The sequence below is a fragment of the Myotis yumanensis genome, unplaced genomic scaffold (genome assembly GCF_028538775.1).
Source record: "Myotis yumanensis isolate MYYU_CA2020_CCGP unplaced genomic scaffold, mMyoYum1.0.hap1 SCAF_7, whole genome shotgun sequence".
NCBI classification, from domain to species: domain Eukaryota; kingdom Metazoa; phylum Chordata; class Mammalia; order Chiroptera; family Vespertilionidae; genus Myotis; species Myotis yumanensis.
The window spans coordinates 38,157,101-38,178,684 of NW_027223758.1; the positions used below are offsets into that span (position 1 = coordinate 38,157,101).

General features: G+C 55.3%; 1 protein-coding gene across 4 annotated transcripts in view; it reads left to right on the forward strand.

The window, feature by feature from the left end:
- Positions 1-4,676: 4,676 nt before the first annotated feature.
- The window catches only part of SRC (SRC proto-oncogene, non-receptor tyrosine kinase), a 51,904-nt gene continuing 34,996 nt past the window's right edge, over positions 4,677-21,584 (forward strand). For 3 of the 4 annotated variants that reach the window (XM_070420288.1, XM_070420287.1, XM_070420290.1), the window contains exon 1: positions 4,677-4,867. The gene's annotated coding sequence lies outside the window, so the exon portion shown is untranslated. The remainder of the gene's footprint in view (positions 4,868-21,584) is intronic. The other variant, XM_070420291.1, reaches the window with a different exon arrangement.

Here is a 21,584-nt window from a genome sequence, read left to right on the forward strand (position 1 = left end):
CCTCTCTGGGTCTCCACTGTGGCCTGAGGGGAGTAACGTGAAGGATGGCTGACTTTCCCTGCACTTGACCTTCATACAATATTGGTGAGGCCAGATGTGCCACCTATTTTCACGTAGGAAATCCCCTGTTTCCTATGACATCCCCTGTTTCGTCTCTAGAATCTGGGGTGAGTAGAGAAGTGTCTGGGCCTCAAGCTTCCCATCTGTGCACAGGCCATACAGCCCCAGGTGAGGCTGTGAGGATTCTGATTATGTATGGCTGTGATCAGTGGTTAACGCTGTCATTTGTATGTTATCACTTGGGCTTCTACTGTCTCCATCCCTTTCCTGGAGGGTAGGCAGACACTGGAGCAACTGCTGGCAGCTGGCTACCCCTTTTGGTGGCCGGCCTCTGAGGGAGAACATGCTTACCTGCTCTTGGCTCCTTCTGACTCTCGTGAGGCTAGGGAGGGACGCTTCTCTAGTGCCCTGTGTTTTAGGCCTTTGAGTAAGTTTGTCCTTATTCCTGGAACCTAGGTATGTGCCCACATGCTGGCACTCACACACCGATGTGAGCCGGGGGCTCTGCCTCAGCGGGTCCGCAGCTGTGGCTGCCATCAGTGAAGCGGCCTCCAGACTGCTTCTCCCTGTCCCTGCATCTGCTTCCCACTCAGTGACCCTTCTCTGCTCACAACCCTGCATGGCTCCCCACGGCCTCCAGGACAGAAGCCAAGCCTGGCATTTAAGGATCTTTAGGGCTAATCCCAGCCCCAATTCCCACCCCAATTGCCCCACTCCAGCCACCCATCAGGTTGTGTTCCATTAGCACTGCTCTGGTTGGAGTTCCAAACATAGCAGTGTTTTTGGCCTCTGTGCCTTTGCTCATGCTGTTCCCTCTGCCTGGAACACCTTCTCTGTCCATTGTCACCTGAAACCATGTCTTCAGGCTTCTATACTCTTCATAGACAGCTTCCTTTCTTCACCGGCCCTGCTATTCCAACACGCGTGCTGGGTTAGGGCCGCTCCTCTGCGCCCCTCCAGCCTCCTGTGCTTGCCCCATCACCACCTAGAACTCTGGTCACGCTTCCCTGCTCCTCCAGGCTATGAGCAACTCCAGGCAGAGACCAGATCTAGTTTGTTTACTTCTGTATCCCTAGCACCTAGTACAGAACCTATCACATGGTAGATGCTCAGGAGATATTGACAGACCAGAAGAAAGAGTAAGGCTTAGTCAGAGGCTAGGGGGTGGGGAGAGTTTCAGACAGAGGGACCAGCAAGGGTAGAGGACTCAGGATGAAAGGAGCTGCTGTGACAGAGTGACAGCACAGATGCAGGTTGGACAGAGTTGGGAAGAGAGCCTGCAAGGGAGGCCTGAGTGGCTGGTAAGGGCCTGATCAGCTGATGTACCGAGGAACCAGATCAGATATCTCTGGGTAAATTGCAGTGCCATAGAGGTGGCAAGCCCATTCCATAACCTCAAGCTAGAGCCTGCACATATTTCCACCCTGACCTATGCCCTGAGCCAGGTGGCTTTGAACAGACAACTCACAGCAAATTATCTGGGGAATGACAGGGCTGGTCTGGAATTTGCCGCTGAGTGCCTGGGATGGGTCCAGCCTTCTGGTCACTGCTCTGAGAGCTTGGAGTGGGCACAGCAAATAGACCACCATCAAGCCAGAGCCACCAAGGCCCTGGGTGAGGTGTGGGCAGCGCCCCAATCTTGTGTCATGGGAAAGCTCTTGCCAAAGAGTCTGTTGCCAGTTGTGTGGCGCCAGGCCTCAGGCCACTGTCTCCATCCTGCCCTCAGGTATGGCTTTGATCCAGGTGGGGGGAAGGAGGGGAAGCGGTATCTAGAGATAGACGAGTGTGTACAACAGGTGTTCACCATCTCAACAATGTTGACATTAACATCTCTCATCTGCTGGGTGCTTTGGGTTGGGAAACTGTCCTTGGTGTTCCAGGCCTGGCCCAGGGCTGTGTATATCACTGGTGGTCAATAAATGTTTGCTGTCCATTAATGATGATGAGTGATTTGGGGGTACTAAGCAACGAGTTGCTATTTTACTAACAATTCTAAACAAAATAATGCAGAAAGAGTCACTTATCCATCAGGCCAGACCACCAACTCTTGCATCTGCATAATCCTGGGAGATGGTGGGGGTTTTGCCCCATTTTATTGATGAGTAAACTGAGACTCAGAGAGGGCGGGGTCACACAGTCAAGGACTGAAAGAGTTGGAACGTGAATGAGCTCTTGTGTGTGGATCCCTAGTCAGTGTGTTCTCTCTGGCCAACTGGGCAGCATCTGCTCTGTGCTGGGCAGGGGCCAGGCCATAGTGCCTGCCTTCAGAGTGAGGACAGACACCCCCCGAATGGATGGGGACACCTCGAATGGATGGGGTATGCCTCCATCAGAGGCATTTCAGGAAGCATGTCCTGGAGGATATGGCATTTACTTGGGACCTTGATGGATAGGGAGGGTTGGGAAGCTAGAGATATGGGGTGAGCATTCCTGGCAGGGCAAAGGCCTGCAGGGATGGCTGAAAATAATGAATATTTCCAAGGCTCAATAATAAAACCATTGTGCTGGCCACATCCTCTTGAAGTGCCTCCTGAGAGCTGCAGCAGCTGAGACAAGCCCTCGGAGCCAGTGGTTACAGATAGAAGGCTACATCTGTGCTTGCAAAGCCAAGACTTGTGCAGACGATCCCCGCTGCTCCAAGAGAGTGTGTAGGGGTATGAATGACAAGGGCTCACACATACTGAACTTACAGCACCTCATTTCATCCTCACATGAGTCTTCTGAGGGATGCACAATATGTAGCCTATTTTTCAGGCTCAGAGAAATGGCAGGCTCAAGGTCACATCCAAGAAGTTGGGACTTGATGAGTATTTAACAACCAGCTTTCTGGAAGGGGGAAGAAAAGCCTTAATTTGCAGTGTTTGCCAATTTCCAAGGTGTAAATACTCCCACAGTGACTGATATCAAGCTACCAATCATTGAGGTTGAAGTTGGGAAAAGATGAACAAAATTTGCTCTTGCAAGTGGTAAGATCCAACCCCAGCACATCACTGGATGAACATCTCATCCCTCGCTCCATGTGGCCAATAAAGACCTTCAGCTATGTCTGCAGAGTGAATGAGGGTTGAGAAACCTGCTTCTCCAGCCAGGGGCCCGCCCAGAATCCTGGGAAGCGGAGGTTAATCTGTAAGCCAGCCTTGTAAACAAGTGAAGCCATTTCACCAGTCACCAGCAGAGGATGGCCTCTGGTGCTGGCTCTTCCGTTGGCTTGCTATGTGACTTCCAGCAGCCCCTCCCCCCTCAATCCTCAGTTTACTAAGCATAAGAGTTACCATTTGTGGACCATAACCTCAAACACCCTCATACTTGTCAGTTTCAAACTTCCCAGGAGTCATCTGTGACCGTGTTCACTCCTATGACTTGTACAAGGTGCAGAAGGTGGGCAAATAGCCTACACTTGAACCCAGATCAGTCTGGCTCAGGGCTTTGCTCATTTCTGGTCTCCTGGATGCTATTTTTATACCCTGAGGCCTTTGCCTCCCATATGCTAGGGTTCTCCTCCCAGCTCCTCTCAGGAGGTATCCAGGCCTGGTGCCAGTTGACCTGGCTGGGCCTTAGTTTCTCATCAGTGAAATGGGAGAACTTTCAGAGAAGGAAAACAGCGGCATTTAAAGCTGATTCCGGCGATGATTCCAGGAGGACTGGTGAAGAATCAGGGTGGGTGTGGTGCTGACCCCCAGCAGGGCAGCCGGGGGCAGGAGGGGTGGGAGTAAGGTGGGGTCAGATAGGGGTGGCGGGTGGCTTTGTGGCTAAAGCGGCATTTCCTCAGTGTCCACTTTCTCTGCTTTACTCCCTGCCCCCTGCATCCAGGTGCACTTCGCCTTTTTATCAACTTAAAAGGGTAATAATTATCACTAAAGACCTGCTTCAGCCCCTTCCTCAGCAATAATATCCAGAACTTGATAACTTTAATGGGCTGCCTTAGTTGCTTTTTTAAAAAGAGCACATTAAAATAAACACGGATCTATTCAAAATAAATGTGTCTCTTCTCCACACTGTGTCTCAGGCCCCAGTCCCCACTTTGGGAAACTAAGGCCAGAGTCCAAGGTCAAGGTTCTTGTAGGTGACCCCCTTCTCCGTGCCTCAGTTTCCTAATCTGTAAAATGGAGATAATCATCCCCCCCAGTCCAGCTGGTTGTTAGGAATAGATCCTAAAGCCTACCAGAGCCATTTAGCATGGCACCTGGAAAGAAACAAGGGCTTTATTAGTGCTGATATAATTACTATTATTACTATTACTAATATTGCAGCAGAAGTAGATTTGGAGTAAATTGGGTGGGTGGATTGGGGGGAATTAAAGAGGGGCATTTTGGCACAAGGACCCATGGGGGTCCTCCAGGGTGGGGCGTTCTTACCGGGCGGGGTGGGGGGCGGGTCTCCTGCTCCGCGTGCCTCCGTCCCTCCCCACCCCCCCCCCCCCGCTGCGCCTGGACCCCCCCCCCCCCCGCCCCCCGCCCCCGCTGGCTCGGGTGCTGGGGGGCCGCGCTCGGGTCTCTCTCGAGTCACCGAGTCACCGGCGGGGAATCCTCCCTCCGCGCTTCCTCCTTCCTCCTCCTCCCGGAGGCCTGCCGGGCCCCTCCTCCCTGCTCGTGCGCTCCCTCCCTCTTCTTCCCTCCCTCCCTCCCTGGGCCGCCTCCTCCTCCTTCTCCTCCTCCCTTTCTCTCCCGCTCTGTCTCTCTCGGCCCGGAATCCATTCCGGCCTGGGAGCCGGAGCGGCCTGGCCGCCGTCTGCCCGACCCCCTGGCCGTCCGGCGGTCCGCCCTCCCGTGCGTCTGCCTGCTGGTGTGCCCGCCGGTCCGCGGCCCAGGTGAGCACACCCCCGCCCCTCCGTGGGCGCCCTGTAGCAGCCGGTGTCGGGGAGCCCCCGTCCGGGGACCACCCTGGCGTCGGATCGCCGGGCCGCGGGGGCTCCTGTCCACCCCTCCACCCCCCACCCTGGCGGAGCCGGGGTCTCGGAGCGCGGGGCGGGCGCACCGGTTTTGCCCAGGTCGGCCTTTTGTTGTGATGCAGCGGAGGGAGGGGGCTGGGCGGGGGGCTCGGAGTCCTGTCCCTGCAGGGACCTGCTCCACCTCACCCTGCCCCTCAGAGCCCCTTGAGAATAGCCAGCCCGGCCCAAGCCCTCAGGCCGGGTCTAGGCCAAATCTGAAATCTGAGCCAATCGGCGCCACCTCTGGCCACGGCAGCCGGGCCTGGTGCCCCCCCACTACCCTCCTCCCCGGCCCAGGATGGGAGGTGGAGAGGGGTCCCGCAGCACCCAGGCCTGGGGGCGCCGGGCTGGGCACGCCAGGCTGGGCACCAGAACCTCTGTCCTCCTGGGGCTGTGGGTTGGGTCTGGTGCCATTGGCTTGGAAGGGACTGGGCCAGACTGTGCTCGGGCCCTCCTGTGCCCAGCCCCCAGACTCACCCTGATGGGGCCCAGAGGCCTACCTGCTCCGAAGTTGACAAAAGTTTTGGATTTTCACCACCAGGCTGGGTCCACCTGCCTGCCTGGGCTGGGGTTGGGCCTGGGTGTCCCTGCTGGGTCTCCTCAGACAACTAACTGCCTTCCCTCTCTGAGCTGGAGGGTCTTCATCAGTGGCCAGTGGGCCTGGCTGGGATTACGGGGCTGGTGCAAGGACGGGGGAGAACATAGTATCTCACCTGTGGGCTCTCAGTTCAGTCTCGGGGGCTTTCAGGCCAGCTTGAGTGTGGACAGAGCATGTGGGGCCCTGGGTGAGGCTTTCTGAACCTCAGGGATTCTGTACAATTGGAGCAGTGGTCCCTGGGTGAACTGGGGTGAGTCCAGGCCCAGCTACAGTGAGTGGAGATCAGACCGTTTCCAAGAATGGGCTGGGCTGGTCCTACTGCCAACCCTCTTCTCAGCCTCCTGGCTGGGGAGACCAGACACCTAGGCTGCTCATCTCACTGGGTGACCTGGGCCAAGGGACAGCCCTCTGAATTCCCATATGTGGAATGGGAATCCTTAGGGCAAGAACCTATGTGTTTCTGCATGTAGGGGCTTGACATGTAGTAGGTGCTTAATAAATGAGCACTTCACTGGATGAATTTCCTAACCTGGGTGGGAGGTGAGGTCATAGGCCCTGGTGGGACTCGTCTCCAGAGAGGAAAAGCCACCCCATAACCCCCTGAGAAAGAAACAGCCCCAGCACAGCCCTGCCACCCAGCCGCTGTGTGACCGGAGGCAACTCACTGCTCCCTCTGGCCTCCGTTTTGAAATGAGCCAATGAGAATGATGGCTGCTAACATCTACTGAGCACCTCCTGCGAGGTAGGGACTCTTGTTTATCCTCATTTTGCTGATGGAGAAACTGAGGTGTAGAGAGGGGAAGTGACTTGACCAGGGCCACACAGTTTGACACGGAATTAGAACCTAGGCCTCAGGGACCCCAGTCTGGCTGCCCTCACACCCGTCCAGTGTTGGGGGGGCAGGAGTTGCCCGGTGTGCGACCAGGCACATGGCCTTGTCGGAAAAGACTATACCGTTGGGTGATCGCATGGAAGACACGAGCCGTTGGGTGATGTGGTGTGTCTTGGTGATGCGGTCTTTCCACCCAGGGAAATGATTTATGGTGTGTCACCTCTGTCAGCTGACTGCCTGGCCAGGTCCTCCTGTGTGGCCCCTGGGCCTTTGCTCCTGAAGTTGTCCCCGCCAGGGCTGCCCTCTCCTCTGAGCTGCTTATCTGCTCTTGCTCTTTGAGGCTTAGCTTAAGGCCCACCTCTCCCAGGAAGGCCCTCCTCTGCCACCTCTCCCCCCAGCTTTCTCCTCCTCTCCCTTGGCCTCTTCCTGGAGCTTGAATTATCCCTAGCTCACAGCCAGTTCCTGCTTTTGCTTCTTCCCTGATTGTGCCCTGGGAACTAGGCAGGAGATGGCTCAGTGACCTGCTGACAGACACCCTCTCACCGCCCTGGCCCTCAGTGGACCCCGTTTTTCCCAAACCCACCTTGATACAAGCACCCATGACCATGAGCACCGACTGTGTACTAGGAGCTTTGAACTCAGGCTGAGCAGTGTGGTGGTGAGGGGGTGAGCAGTGAAAGCTGTAGGGAGGCATTGGGAGGCTTCCAGGAGGTGGTGCTGAGAGGAGCAGTAGTTCACTTAACAAGGGGACAGGGTTTTCTTTCTTTGCTTCTGATACTTCCCAAGGCCCCTGGGGTGGTGGGGAGGAGTTGGCCTGGGTGGGTTCTTGCTGGGGAATTGTGAAGAGATCCCTGGCCTCCCAGAAATTTGGGTCTGGAGGGTGAGCCAAATAGCAAACAAGTTGCCAAATGAATTACTATATAATCACAGATGTGATAAGGGCTCAGAGAAAGAGGTGTGGGATACAGAGGAATCTTGAAGGGAGCGCGGAGGAGTTGGTCAGGCATGGAGCTAGGGGAAGGGCTTGTCAGAGGAAACGACATGTGCAAAGGCCCTGTGGCGGAGGAGTAGGTGCTGTTGTGGACAAACAGTGGGAAAGCCCGTGAGTCTGGAGCACAGAGAATTAAGAGGATTGGGTGAGAGGTGAAATGAGGGGTGTTACAGCAGGACTGGACCATTGGGCCTTGAGGAGTAGTTTGGCCTTCATTTCACACAGAGAGCTGATTGGTGTCCCCTGTGTGAACAGCTCTGTGCTGAAGGCCAGGGGTACAGAGCTGGCCAAGGCCTCTGGTAGAACTAGATCTGTGGGATGGAGTATTCTGTGGAGGCTTAGATCAGGTCAAGAGGAGGAGGCATTTGAGGCTGGGCTTTGGAAGTCGAGTAGGAGTTCACTAGCAGGAAGGCAGGAGAGAGTGAGAGCGATGGGCTGGGGAAGTGCAGTGCAGGGTAGCTGGAGGCTGGGAGTGAGGTGGGGAGGAGCGAGGGGTCAGCTGGAGACCAAAGGTATGGTGAGGGCTCAGGAGTCAGACAGATCTGACCGTCTTCACTTGTTGGGTGTCTTTGGGTCATTCATTGTATCTGAGACTTAGTTTCCTTGTCTTGAAAATGAGGACAATAACTATCTCCCCAACAGGCAAGGGTTAAAGGAGGGCTGTATGCCCAGTGCCTGGCACCGGTAGGCACTTGTTTGGCATTACATGGGGCAGGTCGGTTGGCCCAGTGGGTCTCGCCTCGCCCGCTGTGTGGTGAAGGCTTTGAGTGGATGATCTCACTGAATCTGAAGGTGCTGGGCAGGACTGTCCCAGGAAGGGATGTTGGCAGCCAGGGCCACCAAGTTCTGGGTGACTCTAGTTCTGCCCTGCCTTCTCTGTGTGATGAGGCTGATCTGGGGAGGAGGGTCCAGCTCACCCCAGCTTCTTGAAAGCCTGCCTTAGGCGAGGCTGGTTCATTTCCCAGATGAACATTCTAAGAGCCAGAGAGGAGAAGCCTCTTGACTAGAGCGTGACTAGGGTCTCCCAGTTGACAAGTGACGGGGCTGAGCCAAGGCTGTAGGGCTCTGGGCTCCTAGTCCAGTGCTGGGAGCTGCGGGAGCCTCCCATGTCATTGTAGGCCTTAGAGCCACTTCAAAGGACCCCTGCCCCCTGCTTTGGGCCTTTCGACTAGAGCCTCGTTTCCTGCTTCTGTCACGTGATCCCCCACACCTCTATCTCCCTTTGGGTTCTCATAGCCCTTTACTTCCCTTCCACGGTCCCCACCCCCTTATCTCCCTGGTAAACTGTCTGGTTTCCATTTGAACCCCTGGGGGAGGCACTTCCTTTGGGGCACCTCAGTTTCCTCATCTCTGAGGTGGGATAATATGAGTCATGGCTCCCACGATGTCCTGAGAGGACCAACACAATGCATTCAATGCATTAACTTGATAAATAGGGGTGGGGAAGAACCAGACGTGGGCTCCAGTCCTTCTTCCTCTGGCAGCTGACACCCCTTCCTGTGACTCAGTTTCTGAACCTGTAGAATGGGCATGAGGCTTGCACTTAGTAGGGCCCAGGGGAGAATGGAGTGAGGCTGTACCTTAGGGGCTTCCTTGGTGGCTGATGGCTGGCTGTGCATCACTCTTCTGGGGGAGGGTGGTCCAGTAGATACCTTCCCTGTGTCCAAAGGCAAGTCATGTAGCCTTGCTGAGCCTCAGCCTCGGCACCTCTCCCTTGTGAAGATTAAATCAGCTCCCGTCTCCCGTGGCTCCACTCTGTTGGATACTCAGGAAATGCTAAGTCTCCCTTCTCTCCCCTCAGGGGGGCTCAGATATTATCCAGTCTTGGGATGGCCTGGGGCTCAAATTCTCCAGACCTGGACTGCTATGTGGAGAAGCATGCTGAGGCTCAGTCTTGGCTTCATGGGAAAGAGTGCTGTGATAGACTTGTAATGTCTGCCATGGGCAGAGGATTAAAGAACATCCTATGTGTGCCATGAGTTTGTTATTCCTGATTTATTCTGACCTTCTCTTCACAGATGGGGGAAATGAGGCCAGAAAGACCCAGGACATATTATCCAAGCTGGGAGGAAAATGCACATCTTTTGTCTTTTGATCCAGGGCTCTCCCTACCCAGCCAGCCTGCCCCTTCCCACAGGACAGCCTGCGTGGGGCTGAGTCAAGGGGTCAGTGATTGGAGAGGATCTTAGAGCTGGAAGCCAACACCGCCATTTCCCTCCTCCTTGCTGTGGGGAGTGAGGGACTTCCCTCCAACCTGGGCCCCAACCCCTCCCCCTGGAACTACCCAGAGGAGCTCTAGAATGAAATGAGGAGCCAGAGGGAAGGAGAACTGGATGATCTTGGCCAACTCTCTCCCTGCTCTGGTCCTCAGTTTCCTCATCTGTGCGGTGAGGGCTCTTCCCTCACTGGTGGGGATCCTAGCCCCCCACGGGGTGGGCCAGGCAGAGTCCTCTTCTTTGATGCCCACTGCGGGGCTGTTAAGACACTCTGGGAATGGGCCCTTTGAACCCTCGAGCTTCCAGTGCTGGGGGATGGACGTTGGGGTTGGGTGGTGTTGGGAAGTTCAGCTTCCCCGTTAAGGGTTGATTATCTTCTCCTGGGCTGCTTTGTCCAGGTTTGTGGCCTTGACTTTTACTCCGTTCGATGTCAATGTCTTTGCATTGTGCTCTTCCCACCCACGTCATAGCAGGTGACCCATTCCATCCCTTGCCCCATCATGGGGTGGGTAGAACTTTTGTTCCTACTACGTCGAAGAGGCGACTGAGGCTCAGAAAGGCAAGGGCTGGGGCCATGGTCCCCCAGCACAGTGAAGTGTGAACCCCGTCTTCTGGCTTCTGGGTGGTTTTTGGCACCTGAGTCCCACCTGAGTGTGCACCAGCTTGGCTGAAATCTTTCCCTAGGCAAGGGTGCAGGGTGCGTGTGTTGCTGGGAGCAGGTATCGTGACTCTGGACTTCCAGCTCTGACGGATGGATCTCCACTTGGGTCTGGAGTACTCTGATCTTGCAGGGAACCCTCAGGTCTCGGGATTGGCTTATCAGGGTGCTCAGTGGATGTTAGCAAGGCCTGTGGAGCTGGTTGGATCTGGGTTCGAATCCTGGCCCTGCCACTTGTTCTCTGTGTATGATTGTGGGAACATGATTGCTCTGAGCCTTAGTTTCCCCGTCTGTGAAGTGGGGATGACAGTACCAGTACCAGCTTTGACAAGATGAAGCGAGGATCAGGTGAGCTAGTGCGTGCCTGCTCTGTTGCGGGGCCTGTACACAGTACATGCTTCATATTTCTGAGTGCCTGTGATTAGGAAGGTAGTTCCCTGGCAAGGTGGGATTGCTGGGCCTCTGCAGGCCAATTGATTCCAAGGAGTGAGCCTGGACACACCTCTGTCCGTGATGGCCTTGACCTGTGGGGTGGGGCTGAGGAAAGGTTAACTAGAAACAGACAAGTTTGGTGGCTGGATAGATTGGAAGTCACCCTCTCTAACCAGCCTGTCTGAGCCCAGCTCCCGCCTCAACCCTTGCCCACCTGTAACTTGTCAAGGCCTCCCGTGCCCTCATCCCTGGCATTCAGTACCCTCCCCCTCCCCCCCCAATGCGTCCATCTCTCCAAAGGTGGCCGCTGACTAAGCATTGGGTACTTTGTGTCTTTGCCCACTTGGCCTGGGAGGCAGCTGAGGCGCAGAGAGAGGCCAGGATGGGCCCAGGCTCCATAGCAAGGGCTCCTGTAGGTGCTGTTGGTCTGGGCCAGAGCCCTGTCCTCTGCCTTATCCCCCCATCATCTCCCACATTTCCCTTTCACTCAGGTGACCCTTTAGCCTTTCTGATCCACTGGCTATCTTCCTGCTTGCCCTGGGATGTCTAGCTCCCACGCCTTTGCCTCTGGGGGTCCCACAGCTTCTGTGCCCTTCCTCTCAATACCTTTCTAGTGGCTTAGCGGCCTCTGTCTCCCGAAAGCTTTTACTGACTATCCTCTCTGCCCCAACCGGAGCCCATACTTCCCTCCTCTGCCCTCCCTCGTGGCTCTGACATGTTCTGCCTTAGATGGCAAGCCATGGGATTTTTTTTTTATTGTTTAATCCTCACCCGAGGGCAAGCTTAGAGAGAGAAATGGGGCGGGGAGAGAAAGAGAGAGAGAAGCAATAATGTGAAAACGTCAATTGGTTGCCTTCCATATGTGCCCTGACAGGGAATCGAACCTGCAACCTTTCAGTGCACAGGACAACGCCTGACCAACTGAGCCACTCTGGCTGGGCAAGCCATAGGATTCTTTTTTTTTTTTTTTTTTAATATATATTTTTATTGATTTCAAAGAGGAAGGGAGAGAGAGAGGGAGAGAGAGAGAAACATCAATGATGAGAGAGAATCATTGATCAGCTGCCTCCCCACACTTGGGATCGAGCCTGCAACCAGGGCATGTGCTCTGACCCAGAATCGAACCGTGACCGTCTGTCTGGTTCATAGATCTTCGCTCGACCACTGAGCCACGCCGGCTGGGCAGCCATAGAATTCTTTCTGCTGCTATGAGAGAGTGGCGATAATCATCATGTTGAAGGGAGCTGCACTTTATAGTTTACAAAGCACTTTCCACAGTCACCTCTGAGTATCCCCAAGCAGGGCTGGGAGGGAAGCAGATCATCATAATAACCTTCATTTGGCAGATGGGGAAACTGAGGCCCCAATTCTGGGTCATGCCAGGTGTTCTCTGTGCTTGGACAGATGGAACGGAACCTCCCCCGCCTCCATCCCCCTGAGTCCCCTCTCTCATAGGCCCTTAAAGCCTCAACTTATTGTCAAAAGGAGCATCTGGAGGTTCAGAGAGGTGAACTGACTTTCCTGAAGTCACACAGCCTGGGAGGCTGGCAGAGCTGGGAGGGTTCCTCTTAGGAATTAAAGAGGCCGGCCGTGTCCACATTCCCACCACTTCCGAGTGCAGAATCAGATACAATCAGGGTCCTGAAGGAACAGTGAGCACATGGACCCGCCCTGGATTGCTTTAATAGTCATTCATCCCTCAGCACTGGTTGAACTCTGGCTCAGGGTCCCGTGAACGCTTGGGTCTGATCCTCACAGCATCCCTGAGAGGCAGAACTTCTGGCTCCACATCACCAAAAGGAAACAGCTCAGAGAAGCAAAGGGACTTGCCCAAGGTCATCCAGTGCCTGGATTTGGACCCAGGGCCTTCTGAGCACCGCAGGCCTGCCCCATCTTCCAGGCCGAGTCCTCTGTACCCCCTGCCTGACCCCTGACACTTCCCCAGCCCCTCCCGTGTTCCTCTCAGGGCAGGGCGAAGGCCAGGAGCCTCTTCTGTCAGCACTCCAGCTCCCAGCCCAGGGTCTTCTCCTTTACTTCTAACTGCTGTCGCCCACTAGCTGTGTGGCTCAGTGAATCAGTTCACCTTTCTGTGCCTCAGTTTTCCCACCTGAAAAACGGGTGAAATGGCAGTCTCCACATCCTGGGCTTGTTCTAAGAATCAAGTGAGTTCTTGTGCAAGACCCTCTCAGCAATACCAGCACATAGTCAGCTCTCAGTAAATGTTAGTTGTTATTTTATTATAATTTGTATCAACTTGAAGAGGAATGGAATGACAGCCCTATTCTCTAGGTAGGAAAACTGAAACTCAGAGAAAGGAAATAGGGTCCACAGGCCACAGTAGGGTGTCACAGCCAGAGGTTCCTGGGGCACATCCCGCTTTCCAGATGGGGAAACTGTCCCCTTCCAGGACTCAGTTTTCTTATCTGTGCAATGGGTCTGTGCATATTGTGAAGGAGACAGTCCCATCACATTGTACCAATGTGGCTCCTCACTCAGCAGCCAGCCAACTAGTGGGGAGTTAATTCTGCCTAGGCAGGTGGGATTGTGCTCTGTGTACTTTGCCCCTGAATTATGCCAAGTCCCCAAGACTGGGCCTGGGTAGGAGGCTGATCCAGGCCCCACCAGGCCTTCTGGGTGCCCTGTGACTGCTGGCACCCAGGACCCACCATATCACCTGGCCCACCTGCCTCCTCGGCTGTGTGCTTTGGGCAGATGGCTTCTCGTTTTGAGCCTCAGTTTACTCATCTATGAGATGGGTGCAGGAGTCTTTTCCTCATAGGGATGTTGAGAAGACTTGATAATCTCATTCTGCTCACATGCCTGCCCATGCCAGGCTTACAGAAAGTGCCCAGTCAGTGGTTGGGGGCATAGAGATGGCAGGATTCTGACTGGCAGGAGGGGAACAGCATTCCAGGCAAAGGATCCATGCAGGCGAAGGCTGAGGGGGACAGTTTAGGGAGCACCCTGTAGCTAGGTGGGGTAAGTGGGAGAGGGCCCTCCCTGCCAGGATTTGGATTGGCCCTGTGGGAAGTGGTTGGGGTATCAGTGCCGATGGTGATGAGGTTGACTTCTCTGCTTTTCAATCTTTAGATTTCCTTTGGATCCCCGCCCCCCGCCACCCCCCCCTCCCCTCGCCAGGTGTTCCCGAAGGCCCTGGAACCAGATGAGCCACAGTTCTATTTGGGGACAGTTCTGCTGTTCCCGTTTCTCTCCTGTGCCCTAGTTTTAGAAACGACGTGGGTTTGGTTACCAGTTGGCCATTTGCAGAGAGGCCCCCCCCTCCGCCTATCCCTTAGGTGTGTGGACTGCGGGGGCAAAATGGGACTCAGTACTGCTATGGGCAGTTGCTCCTGCCCTCTGCCCCTGGGTTTTCTGGGCAGGGAGTTGGCAGCTGGATCCTTGATGACCTGCTGGTGATGTCTGGTCCTTGTGCTGGATGCTGGGGACCCCAAATGTACACTTTGGGAGCAGCTTGCACGGTGGAGGAGCCAGGCACAGACCCTGCTCATTGCCCTGCCGTGGGGGAGGTGCCATATGAACTGTGGCAGTCCGTTACAAAGGCCAGAAGGGCTTCTCAGAGGAGGCTATACCTGGCCTGAGGCTAAATGGTAAGCAGGAACTCAGGAGGAAAAAAGAAGGCTGAGGGCTTGCTGGGGAGAGCGGGCAGCAGGGGCAAAGATCTGGAGGAGAGAATAGTCTGGTGTGTGCAGGCATAGCCTGAGGAGGTGGGGAGCTGCACCTTTTAATGTACAAGGTCATTAGAAGAGGAGTAGGTTGATCATGCCTAGGGCTGCTGTGAGCAGGGCAGGCCTCCTGCTGAGGCCTCCTGCTGAGGGTGTGAAGAGAGGACAGAGAAGGGTCAGATTGGGCTCAGGTGCTCAATTACTGTTGTCAAGTGAAGGCAGCCCACCAGAGGCTGGGGTTCCAGATGGGGATCAAGAACCCCCACTTGGGGCAGAAGGTTGAGGCTTTGGAGGGAGTGAGTCAGGGAAGACTTCCTGGAAGAAGTGGTACATGTGACATACCTGGAAGGTTGGAGTGATTCTCAGGGGGGAGGTGGGGCTTGAGCAAGGGCCTTAAGGTACTGCAGGAGCAGTTCCTCTTGTTGGAGCTCGGAGGAGCAGAGGAGATTTAACCTGAGAGTTGGCTAGTGCCAATCAGTGGAGGGCCTCTAGTACCTGCTCGGGACGTCTACATGCTGTCCTGGGACGGTGAGGAGAGGCTGCCGTAGGACTGACTTACCCAGCACTGTGGGTAGTGCCTGGTTCAGGGTAGTGTGGCTTTGGTGAGGTGGCCCTGGTGGCTGCACCGAGAGCAGATGAGCCTGGAAAGAAGGGGGATGCTGGCTGGCCAGGCAAATGGTAGGTCTGGGTTGAAAGGGGAACAGCGGAGTGAGGGGTCGGGGGCCTCTACCCTCTGGCCTGCCTGCCCTTACGTCCTTTCCCTGCAGGTGCCCTGACTGGCAGGAAGTGGCGGGGACTTGTTGGGGCCTGGCCGGCAGATTCCAAAAGTGCCTGGGATATGGGCTGGGTGTGTGGCAAGAGCTCTGGGGTCAGGGACCGCAGGGCAGAGGTCTCCCTGTTAGGGTGAAGGGCTAGGCAGGTTGCCCACGTGTGCCTCCAGAAAGGCCCCTCCACCCTCTTGAGCCCAGAGGGTCCCTACTCCAGACAGGGTGTGTTGAGAGCTGTAGCTGACAACTCTGGTGCCAGATGGGCCTGAATTTGAATCCCAGCGTTGGTCTTTGCTGGCTGGGAGATCTTGGCCAAGTGACTTTTGCCTTTCTGAGCCTTGGTTCCTCCATCTACAGAAAGGGGGTCATCTCAGAGCCTCCCTCCTAGAGAGCATAAATGAGATTTTAGAGGGCTGTGCCCAGCACCAAGCCAGCTCCTGCGATCGGGCTTTGGAGCGGTCGGTCCAAGCTTACTGGGGGTTCTGGGACTTGCCGGGCAGCTGAGGGCGACTTCCGGTCTGCCCCAGGCTCTCAGCACTGCGGACAAAGCCCCTTTGTGGTGGGACAGATGGAGCCTGGGTGCCCCCCCCCCCCCCCCGCTTTGGGGACTAACGGGCCACTTGCCCCTCCTCCTCACCCAGTTCCCGAGGGGAAAGGAGTTTCCTCAGACTGAGAAGATGGGAAATGGAAGTTGGCTTGTGCAGGAGGAGTGGCCAGGCTGGCTGTAGCTGCTGAGGCCAGAGCCTGGCTGGTGAACTTGGGAAAGCCATTCCCTTCTTTGGGCCGCCTTCTCAGGGCCACAGGCATCTCTGGCAAATCTCAGGCCTACTGGGCATGCCCTGTTCATTTATCCATCCATCCATCCATCCATCCATCCATCCATCCGTTCGTTCATTCATTCATTACCAAGTACCCACTCCATGCTAGGCGTTGTGCTTCGGGCCAGTGTCTGCTCTGACCAGATGGTGCCCAATCATCCCAGCTGTTAACTGTTCTGAATATTACACCCACTACAAAGTGTTCAGCTGTGAGTGTGACAGAAGTGTCTCCTGTCCTCATCAGACATGTACTCGTACAGTGAGTTATGTATCAGAACTGTGGGCTGGGCCAGGAAGGAGAAGTTGAAGGTTCTCACTTAGGCTAGGGGAGGTCAGAAAGGACTTCTGTGAAGAGGTAGTTTTTAGAATGAGACTCAGAGAGCAGTGTTGCCTGGGTGTGTTGCCATTTAGACAGGTGGTCAGGAAAGGCCTCTCTGAGTAGGTGTAAAGCTCTTGAAGGAAGTGAGGGAATTAGGCGTGAATATCTCGGGGAAGTGCGCTCTGCAGGTCTGCGTGGAGGAAGGACAAAGGGCCCGAGGCAGGTTTGAACTGAATTCTTAGGGAAAGGGGAAGCGGCCAGTGTGGAGAGGAATGAATGAAGGGTGTGGGCTGGTTGAGTCCACTGTAAGGTGTAGGAGGCCCCTGAGAGGACTTTGTTCTTAGTTTTGGAGTTCAGGGGCTGTGAGCCTAATAAGAAAGAGTTACTGGTTCGGATTGACATTTGAGAAAGGTTTTCTGCCCCGAGTTGGCCAACCTGTAGGAAGAGGCTGGGTGGAGGGAAGGAAGTGGATTCAGGATGTGTTTGGAGGTGGGACTGACAGGGCTTGGGACTGGGCTACATGGGGGACAGGAGGAATCATTCTTCCTCTCTGGGGCTGCTGATAATGAGGGGCTGAGGCCCTGCCACAGACCTCTGTGGGGTTCAGGTTCGTGTTCGCTCCCCTTCTTCCTAATATATCTGGAGGCACATAGGCCCTCACTTTGTTCTGAGGGCTGGACTGAGTCCTCCTGCTGCTATACCTCAGCCCAAACTGGCAGGATCCCACCCATTTCACAGATGAGAAAACTGAGGTCCCTACCTCACAGTGCTGCAAGGGGTACCAGATGAAACAGTGCATGTAAAGCGCTGAGCCTGATGCCAGGCATACGGTAAGCGTTCAGTAATCAGCAGGTGTTTTTATTTAGCAATCAGCAGGTAGTATTGTTTCTGTGGGGAGTAAGGACATGTGTGCGAGTCTGGCCTCTGGCCATGTCCACCCCCAGAGCTGGGCTTTGGGGTAGGGCTGGAGTTGCTGAGGGGCCTCTTCTCAGTAACTTAGCACCTGGGATTGAAGGTACCTGGAACCCAAGCCCAGCACCACCTTCCACTGAGTGCAAAAGGTCACAGGATTGGCTCAGGGCTATGCAGTAACTTGGGACAGAGCAGGGTTTTACACCGTCTCCTGCTGCTTTGTCTGGTGCCAGTGCCGCCACTTCCGGGCCTTCTCTCTAAGGTTTCCAGGCTGTGGCTGGGTCCTGGCGGGAAGGGATTCTGCCCTCTACAGCGCAAGTCAGGCAGGGCCCGGGGTCTGGAAAAGGGTCCCCTTCCTGCTCAGGAAGAAACCTAAGAACTTTCAGGGCCTGGACTGAGATTGGTGGGAGCTTCACGGTCTACTTGCTTAGCCTCTGCTCTCCCCAGGCTGCGGGTCTCTTCTCTGGCAGCCCCCCTCCATCTCTCTGCCAGGGCCAGCTTGAGCCTGCAGCGTCCCGCCCCGCCCCAGCCACACTGGCAGAGCCGGTTTGAGGCCTGTCAGCTCCAAGCGTGTTTGCAGCATGAACATGGGACCAGACACGTTCTGGCTGCCCTGGCCCACAGACAGCCCCCGGCTCACTCGTCATTCACTCCTTGCTCATTCAGCAAACATTCCCTGGTACCTGGTCCACGTCCAAGCTCCTGCCAGGCGGGGCTCTGGGCCTGGAGTTGTCTCAGACTTGCACATTGCTCTGCGTATGTCAGGGTGGTCAGAGGGCCTGCCACCTGGACGTGCCAGGCAGTGGCAGCAGAGTACAGTGGTCGGGGCATAGGCTGTGGTGGGGCTGGACAGACCCAGGGCAGAGGCCTGTACCTATTCATCTTGTGGGGTCCTGGGTAGGATCCATTCATCCATCCCTCCATCCTCCCCTCCATCACTCCATTTCCACCCCACCCCCCTTCCATAAATATTTACTGAGCACTACCGTGTGCCAGACAATGTTCTAGAGGCACAGGTCCAACCAGACAAAACCCCTGCTCTCGCAGAGCTGACATTCTAGGTGAGGAGACAAAAACTCAACAAATGAGGAAAACATGCACACAGTTTGTAAGAATGACAAGCGCTGTGGATCAGATGTAAACTGCGAAGGGGTTGGAATGCTGGCTGGGGCTGAAGAATGGATGGTGGATAGATGGGGACCCTGGGAAGAAAGACCTCCCAGACGCTCACACCCAAGGATGGGTGGCGGAGTCTTGCTGCTCCTTGGGGGTAGCGAATGCAGGTGGAGGGAGCAGCCAGTGCCGAGACCCTAAGGTAGGGGGTGCTGGACTGCAGGAGGGTAGGAGGAACAGCAAGGAGGGCAGGGGAACAGAATAAGTGAGGGGGAGAATGGGAGGAGAAAAGGGCAAACTGGTGGAGGGACCAGTTAAGGAGGGTCTCTGGACCATTCTAATGTTGGCTTTTAACCATAATGCTGGCTTTTAACCGAGTGAAATGAGAGCCAGGGGACGGTTTTGAGTGCATCTGGCTGCTGTGTGGAGAACAGACTGTGGGGTGAGGGCGGAGGCAGGTGGATTACTGTGTTAGTCCAGCGGGGGGAGGGCGAGATAATGGTTTGCCCAGGCTGGGGGCAGTTGGTGGAAGGGGGACAGGGCCTAAACATTGTTTTTGTGTTATTTCATTTAATTTTCTTTTTAAAACTCTTTATTACGTAGGCATATTAGTATAATGAACCCCCATAAGCCCATCACTGAGCCCCAAACACCATCAACCCACGGCCTGTCCTGCCCCCTCCACACCCATCTGTCGCATCCCCATCCTGTGCCTTTGAAAGCAAATCCCACATGTCATGTTTCATGTGTAAATCTTTCAATATGTATGTCTAAGAGAGAAAGACTCATGTTAAGAAGTAGCCACAAAACCATAATCCCTCTAAAAGAAATGAGCAGAAATTCCTTAATGTCGCCAAAAATCCCCTTCTCCCACATGTATTTTTTGATGCATCTGGGCCTCCCTCTCTTTACCATAAAGTGAGCTTCACAGTGGCCCCTCCTCCCAGGCTATTGTGAGGGAATCCAGGTAAGATGCTGAGCACAGGCCTCGCATATAGTAGGTGTTCAACACGTGACAGCTGCCACTGTTAGGGATTGATGACAAACACTTATGGAACATTTGCTTAGGTCTGGGCTCTAAGTACTTCACAAATATGAATTCACTTAATTCTCACAACAATCCTTGGAGGTAGGTTATTATTTCTGTCCCTATTTTATGGGTGAGGAAACGGAGGCACAGAGAGGTGGAGTAACTTTCCCAAGGTCACACAGCTAGAAAGGGCCAGAGCTGGGTTTTGAACCGAGGCAGTCTGGCTCTTAATCCCCATGTTATGGGCGCTATGTGAGCCCAGAAACAGAGGGGTACCTTCCTCAGTTGGGGGCAGGTAAGGTCGGGTGTTGCCTGTGGTCAGATAATGGGTACACTGGAGTTCATGGGGGAGCACAGGGGCAGAGGAGGTGGATGGTGAAGCTTCAGGGAGGGATTAGCCTGTGCAAAGATCTGGAAGCTAGAGGGTAATGATGAGTTGAAGGGAAGGTCAAGGAGTAAGGAGGAGAGAGCATGCAGCAGGCCCTCCTCCATCCTTAGCCTTAACCTTGTGAGCTTTAAGGGTTTTGGCCATCTTGCTGACCACAAGATGAGGAGGGTTGGACCTTCCCAAGGGCACACATCCAGGGTAGGCCACCTATGGGCTTTGCGTGGGTGGGAGTGGGCCGGGGAGGGGTTGAGCTCAGGCTGACTGTGCAGGGCCTGGCCACCAGGTGCTCCTGCCCACCAATCTCTCTGAGGGAGTTACTGTAGGCGTGTGGGTGTGTGTGGGGGCACTGTGTGTTCTCAGAGCAGAGAAGCAGCCAGAGCTGCTGGCAGGAAGCAGTGGGCACCGTGGGCAGGGCCAGCTGGTGACTGTCCCCCCAAGGCCCATCAGCCAACAGCTAGTGGGGGTGCGGCAGCTGGGAGGCCCCAGGAGAGATGACCTTGGAGAGGTTGGGAGAGAACAGAACGTCACCTCAGCGTTCCCTGTGATCACCCCCTGATACTGGGGCGTCTGTTGAAGAGCCCTGGGCATGCCAGAGCCTCTGTCCAGGTGCAGGAGCTGAGGCCCTAGGGGTGGCATGACTTGCCCAAGGTCACACAGGGATTCTGAGGGAGGCCTTCCCCTCAGCCCTGTGGTGGGCAGCCCTCATCAGTCAGGCCAGTTGGTACCTGGCTGGTCCCCGATACCTGCCTGGTCTGTGGGTTTGGAGCCAGCATCTCCTTTTCCAGCTTCACCTCAGCCCAGCACTCTTGGGTCTGGAGCTCCAAGAATCTTATCTTTAGTCCCAGTGCCCACACCCTCATTCGAACGCCGGCCTCCGCCTTGCTGTGTGGCCTGGGCCTGGGCACGCCCCTCTGAGTTCTCTTCACGCCTGTCCAAAGGCCGGCCGTGACCCAGTTAGGCCGGGACGCACTCAGCCAGATCTCTCAATCGGTAACTCCCTGCACCCCTGACTTTCCCACCTTAGGGCCTTTGCATGTGTGGTGCCCACCTCCCGGGCTGCCCTTCCCGTGCCTCCTTACAGATGCAGTGGAGAGAGGATGGCTTTGGCATCACTGTGATCTGGGTTGGCATCCTCTCTCTCTATTTCCTGACTGGGGCAGCTTCCTGGAGCCCCCACGTCCTCAGGACTAAAACGAGCATGGCCACAGCTTGTTCCAGGGCTTTTGGGAGCACTGAAGGGGTGGCATGAACCCCAGGTGGGAGGATGTGAGGGGGAAAAGCGTGGGTCTCAACACCCTCATCAGCATGCCCCACTTCACTCCCCAGCCTGCACTGGAAGGGGGGCTGGGCAGGGGGCCGAGTTGGCCCTGGACCCTACCAAGAAGAGCCCAGCAGCAGGCTTCTTTCTTGGGCCCTTCCCAGGGGTTCTGGGTAGCACCCCTCCTTAGGGAGAAGCTCAGAGTGGGAGGGACGTCTAACTCGGCTGCTAGAAGGTGGGATTTTAATCCCATCATTGGCCTATCTGTGCTTGTCTCCCCACCTGTGAAAAGGGATCATAGGAATGGCACATAGTAGGTGCTAAATAAATATTAACCATTACTACTGCCATTATTCATGTACCCCCACTCGGAGGCAGGAGTCCTATCTATATTGAAAAGCTACCTGTAGAAAAAATACCCCAGTTGAGTAGGAAATATTTTTGAGAGTCTGAAGGAAAAAAATGGAATCAGGTAAAGATCCCTGCCCGTGGGGAGCGTCCCTTCTAGTGTGGGAGGTCACAGGGGAGGCAAGAAAGGGACGCAGCCCCCATCTGTGAAATGGGCACGTTGGGTGGCGCCAT